This window comes from Gymnoscopelus braueri, assembly GCF_963280865.1.
Source record: "Gymnoscopelus braueri genome assembly, chromosome: 14".
Lineage (NCBI taxonomy): Eukaryota > Metazoa > Chordata > Actinopteri > Myctophiformes > Myctophidae > Gymnoscopelus > Gymnoscopelus braueri.
The window spans coordinates 362,700-370,000 of NC_137619.1; positions in this window are offsets into that span (position 1 = coordinate 362,700).

Genomic DNA, 7,301 nt, shown 5'->3' on the forward strand with positions numbered 1-7,301 from the left:
TTAAGGACAGGTCGTTCTTTCGTTAAAAGAAAGAAAAAAAACACAATGACCTTCCCCAAGTGATACAATTAAACAGAGAAAACCCTCCCTAGGATGTCACAATCTATCGTCCCATTGTCATATTAAAATGTGACATTATGTTAAATTATGATATCATACAGTATGCAATATTGTTTTTAATATATATATATATATTTTTTTGCTGGTGAAAGTTATAGGAGTTCTTACTGTATGGTGTATATGAAATGTACGCTTATCATAATCACTCATTAATCATGTCTTCCCCCTAATGAAGTTAGGTAGGTACAAAAAAAAAGTATGAACTGGCAGAGGCTATAACTTCCCCTCGCGGCTTGGTAAGTATGATAATGATGAGACAGTGGAGTTTCAAACAGATGCAGGTTCTGAAGCTTTGTGAAAACTAGTAAACATGTGATACAAAATATATGCATTAAAGTCAAGTCTAAAGTATCACAAAAACATAATTCATCATTGGTTGTTTGCCACCGATTGGTTGCTGCAACTTGGATTCATGCAGGGAGACGCCCCCTCTCTGGTCTGAACATTTTTGAACGGCGGCCATTGTTGCCTTACAAAAACTTCCAGGCACACTCATTGAATTAAAGGCCAAAGTCACAAGCCCCACAAGAACACACTTTACACCACCAGTTGACACTGCAGGCATGATAAAAAACACACATTAGCTCTTGTGATATGGCTGCTAGCTACTGTAGCATGAGTTGTTGTGGGGTAACATTTGAAGGTTATTTAACTGCATAAAACACAGAAACACACGAAAAGAAAATAACGCCAATCATACGAAAACATACATAAATATATAAGCAATATACACAAATACAATAAAGGCGTTTATCCCACAGAAAAACCATTAGTCATGCACATTCATCTTACCAACTATCTACATGCAATGCTTTCTCTGGCGCTGAGAGTTAAATGATCAAAACAACCATTTGCGCACGCGCAGGATCAACTGTGACGCACTCTTCAGGATTGAGGACCAAAGCAATCGATCACAGACCCACCAAAACAACACACTAGTCGATCCCAGAACTATAGATCAAGTATTGAACGGTTTTAAACGTACCCACACTCATACACAAAATAAGGAAATGACCCACAAATAACTGATGGCCAAAATAAATACATCATACACATACTTAAGGACAGGTCGTTCTTTCGTTAAAAGAAAGAAAAAAAACACAATGACCTTCCCCAAGTGATACAATTAAACAGAGAAAACCCTCCCTAGGATGTCACAATCTATCGTCCCATTGTCATATTAAAATGTGACATTATGTTAAATTATGATATCATACAGTATGCAATATTGTTTTTAATATATATATATATATTTTTTTGCTGGTGAAAGTTATAGGAGTTCTTACTGTATGGTGTATATGAAATGTACGCTTATCATAATCACTCATTAATCATGTCTTCCCCCTAATGAAGTTAGGTAGGTACAAAAAAAAAGTATGAACTGGCAGAGGCTATAACTTCCCCTCGCGGCTTGGTAAGTATGATAATGATGAGACAGTGGAGTTTCAAACAGATGCAGGTTCTGAAGCTTTGTGAAAACTAGTAAACATGTGATACAAAATATATGCATTAAAGTCAAGTCTAAAGTATCACAAAAACATAATTCATCATTGGTTGTTTGCCACCGATTGGTTGCTGCAACTTGGATTCATGCAGGGAGACGCCCCCTCTCTGGTCTGAACATTTTTGAACGGCGGCCATTGTTGCCTACAGGCACTGCAGAGAAGTAGACAGACTATGGAGGCATCAGAATTTTTTATTAAATTATAGAATGCACCAAAACATTAATAAGTGTCGACTTGAATCTATTTAAGCCACAATAAAGCCCCGATTTTATTTTTGATATGTTTTGCAGACAGGGTGCAGACAAACAATATGCAGACCTACTCAATCACATTCGCATAGGCCAACCAACCGACATGGATCTGACACTTTTGCAAATCCGCGTATTTCCCAGAAATAGCCCACATTTACCTGTGCCTTACAAAAACTTCCAGGCACACTCATTGAATTAAAGGCCAAAGTCACAAGCCCCACAAGAACACACTTTACACCACCAGTTGACACTGCAGGCATGATAAAAAACACACCATTACCATATTGCCTACAACTCAAAATCGGAGCCAAAGTCATGCTAACATCCAACATTGATATACAACACAACCTCAGTAATGGCAGCCTAGGACAAGTCATTGACTTTCAATACAATTCCCTCAAAGAAGTGCAATACGTAATGGTACAATTTAATGACCCAGATTCCGGCAAACACAGAAGACAAACACTGAACTTCGAAACGCAATATCCTACAATGAATGCCACTGCCATTGCATTAGTTGCAAACTAAACAGCACGTCAACTGCCACTGCAATCAACTTCCCACTTAGACTTGCATGGGCAACAACTGCCCACAAGATCCAAGGCCACACTGTTACAAAACCAAACCCACTGATCCTTGACTTTAACTGTTGGCTTGAGCATTCAATGCCATACGTTATGCTCTCACGCGTACAGTGCATCTCACAACTATTCATACTAGAATCACTTCCACAAAATAAAGACCTATTTAAACCATGGCCCTCTGCTCATACAGAACATAACAGGCTCGAACTCATTGACATCACCCAACAACAACATAACACACCTTCCATGACTCAAATAATGTCCTTGAATGTACGCTCACTCCCAGCCCACATACAAGACATAAAATCCCATTATGAGCTCATGTCTGCACAGCTCATTTTGTTACAAGAAACCTGGCTCCCAACAACTCCACAATCGACTCTCCCTTACACACTACAACATAAACTAGAAAAAGTGCTCCTCGGAGCACAGGTCTCCGCCAGGTCAGGTAGCGCCAGGTATTGTGGCCTCCTGGTGGCGCTATAATAGGCCAATGTGAAAAGGGTGCTATTTGTTCTTAGGCCTTTCACGGCAAGCGGACACTGCATTCATGATTTGAGGCATTTTGTTCCAAAAATGTGTTTTGCAAAATTAGACCTGCTGGTGGCGCTATAACAGGTCAATATTAAAAGGGTGGCATTTCTTCCTCGGCCTAATAGAAATGTGCGTGTGAAATTTCACGGAAATCGCAAGCTGCGTTCATGATTTTTGAAAACGGACCAATCCTGCAAACTTTGGAAGCCAATCTTAGGCAATCAGGATGTAATATGGGAAATCGGATTGATCCGTGTTGATCACATGACTATAGAGATACTGTGTACCGATTTGTGTGATGTTTGGACAAAATCTGTAGGAGTAGTATCAATAAATGTGTTTTGCACAAATCGGCCTCCTGGTGGCGCTATAACAGGCCAATCTGCAACATTTGGGCCAGAGGTTCTGACTGGGCATCCAGGGAGTGTGTGTGCACAGTTTCGCAGCGGCCGGGCCAACGGTGCCGGAGATTAGGTGGTAACGGACGGACAGGACACACGGACGGACGGACGGACGGACGGACGGACGGACGGACGGACAGGGGGTAAAACATACTCTCTCGCCATGCCTTTCGGCCTGGCAGAGACAACAACAACACTTCAATAACGCAGGCCGTGGAAAAGGCATCGCAACATACTTTCCACCAGACTTTGCCTTGTTAAAACACACCACACATGACACTTTCAAAATTACCTCCATTTCATCTAATGACTTAATTGTCACAAACATCTATAGATCTACACAAACTCACATACATTTCTTACATACCTTTGCCGACTTCATCCAAGACCACACCAAAGCCCACATTCTCATGGGAGATCTCAATTTCTGCCAAAGACAACACCCAAACCATCCACTCAAGCAACTCTTACAACACCACAACTTCCAACCAGCCATACTACCACCTACATCCACACACATGGACGGCAGATGCCTCGATCAAATATACATACGTTTAACTCCACAATACACCTGCACAAACATCCAAATACACACTTGCTACTACTCTGACCATGAACCCATTTCCATTACACTCACAAAACAAGAATAAAGCCTTTACCCTAACTTGCAGAACCCCAACCACCTTTACATTGCTGAATTCTGCGTATACAATTAAACATGTCTTACTTCCGTACTTCCCATTGCTTTTACACAAATGTATCTTGCAACTAATAATGTACTGCTACTTTCATGAGCCAACAACACCTGTACAATGTAACTGCTCTGCTATTTCAATAAAAACCATCTACGCACAACTCATCTAAATCAACTCTTCTTTTGTTTCACTTACTTGCACTTTGGCTTCCACACATTTAGCTTGTTTCCATTTCCTACTCACTCAACTAACTACCCTCATTTGCTCACATTTGCATACATTCCCAAAAATGTTCTAACAACCGATAACAACCACAACAATCAATCAACAATACATACCACAAATTACACACATCACACATACCAACAATCCACCATCTGCCATACCAGCCTGCCCTCACAAACCTGCATCCCAAAAACATCCAGCCACTGCCAACGCTCCGTTCACCATGACATCTATGTCATTCTTTCTTGTTTTTCATGTATTTAAATCTGAATGAATGTTAGGATACTGTAAGACCCACGTGCACGCACACACAAGCCACGCACGTGCACATATGACATTCTGAATTAATGTTAATGTAACACCTACATGCACATCAACATGTGCAGTCACACCTGCACCCTGACATACTGAATGAATATCCTCCCACTATAATTGACAAGCAAACTCATGGAGACGAAATGATTGCATGTGGAGGGTATCCAAGCAGACCCATGGCCCAACTAACTCCAAACTTTTCACAAAAATTCCTCAATATTCTGCCTCCCAGCATACCTGCTTTCCATACCGTTACTGTACTTGCAGGATGTACAATTATATGAAACGCATTATGCCCCAATACTTATGCAAATCACTTCGCCAGCTCGCAATTTACTTCCGGATGCCAAACTGAGCACCTTTGCCACATCAGTCAACGGGAAAGAAACAAGCGCTGCCGTGGTGTATGCAAACAAGCCCAAATGCGCGCCCAAATAAGACCAAAATCGATTATACAAAAGGCAGACCTGGCAACGCAGGCTACGCCAATCATGTGACAGAGATCCACAAGCTATGGGGCAGAGACCCATGTGCCATACACCGTATCTTAGCAACAACGAATGCGCTCACTCTCATTGGTCGTGTCATCCTGATAGTAGGGGGTACTAAGCACAAAAAATGGCCAAATCGTTACGCGGCGGATAAAAGCATGACATTTGATACAGATGTCCCTTGGGTCATCCTAAAACATCCTAGAAGGGGTGCCCAAAAAAATCTTAAACAGGAAGTGACTTATGGACAAAATTCAAAATGGCCACCTAAACTGTTGACCGTTGACTCAAAAGAATCTCCAAAAAGCATAAAATTTGGCACATATGTCCCTTGGGTCATCCTAAGACATCCTAGAAGGGGTGCCCAAAGGAATCTGAAACAGGAAGTGAGTTATTGACTAAATTGAAAATGGCCGCCTAGTGTTGTCGATTGACTCAAAAGACAACTAAAGAATCTCATAAAAGCATACAATTTGGCACACTTGTCTTTTTGGTCATCCTAAGACATCCTAGAAGGGGTGCCCAAAGAAATCTTAAGCAGGAACTGAGTTATTGACAAAATTGAAAATGGCCGCCTACAGTGTTATCTATTGACTCAAAAGACAACTAAAGAATCTCATAAAAGCATACAATTTGGCATACATGTCCCTTGGGTCATCCCAAGACATCCCAGAAGGGGTGCCCAAAAAAATCTTAAACAGGAAGTGAGTCATTGACAAAATTGAAAATGACCGCCTACAGTGTTGTCGATTGACTCAAAAGACAACTAAAGAATCTCATAAAAGCATACATGTCCCTTGGGTCATCCTAAGACATCCTAGAAGGGGTGCCTGAAATTATCTGAAACAGGAAGTGAGTTATTGACTAAATTGAAAATGGCTGTGTACAGTCTTGACAGATGATGCAAAAGACACTTGAAAGATGATGCAAGATACCTACAGAATCTCATAAAAGCATGAAATTTGGTACAAATGTCCCTTGGGTGATCTGAATGCATCCTAAGGGGTGCCAAAAAAAGTTTGAATAGTCTCTCAATGGAAAACACCAGAAGCCTGAAAGCTATGCAATCTCTACCATCTCCTGACAAATAAATTAAAGTCGCTGATTCGTGGACACCTTTATGGACACTCTTGCCAGAGGCTGCTTAAGTTTGTAGAGAACTCAAGTGTGGCTGCAAAGCTGAGCCCTTCTGTTCGAGAAAGTGTAGATGCCGGGATGCTGGGTTACCTTGCAGAGCATTATGCCAATGTGCTGGTAATTGCGAAATGGCACACATGAATACATGTAGTTACTAAACACTAATCACAAAAAAACTGTAATGATCAAGAAGAAAATACATGAGAAGATAGAGTGTAAAACAAGCAAGAAGATGTAGAGTGCAAAATAAATAAGATGCAGAGAGTAAAATAAGAATATGCAGAGTAAGATAAGATGCAGAGTAAAATAAATGAGAATATGCAGAGAGTTAGATAAATAAAGAAGATTCAAAGAGTACAATAAAAAAATTATGCAGAAAGTAAAATAAATAAGTGATGTAGAAATGAAAACAGAAGGTAGACTACAAAATACGGCAAGTTATGCACTGCATAACCTGTCGTATTGAGTCTGCATAATATGCAGACTGCCATGGTCAACTGTTTAAACAGCCATTTAGAATTTCTTCAACATGGTCCCTTCCTAAAAAGTTTAATAAACAAGCAAACAAATAAATAACCCCTTCTAGGATATATTAAGAAGCACTCAATGTACGTACCAAATTATACACTTTTATGACGTCCCCTTATGTTTTCTTTTGTGTCAACTGCTTTTAGGCGGTCACTTCCTGTTTAAAACCTTTTTGGGCACCCCTTGTAGGATGCGTTCAGATCACCCAAGGGACATTTGTACCACATTTCATGCTTTTATGAGATTCTGTAGGTATCTTGCATCATCTTTCAACACTGTAGGCGGCCATTTTCAATTTAGTCAATAACTCACTTCCTGTTTCAGATTATTTTTGGCACCCCTTCTAGGATGTGTTAGGATGACCCAAGGGACATATGTGCCAAATTGTATACTTTTTGGAGATTCTATAGGCTTTTTGAGTCAATCGCCAACACTGTAGGCGGCCATTTTCAATTTAGTCAATAACTCACTTCCTGTTAAAGACTTTTTTGGGCACCCCTTCTAGGATGTCTTAG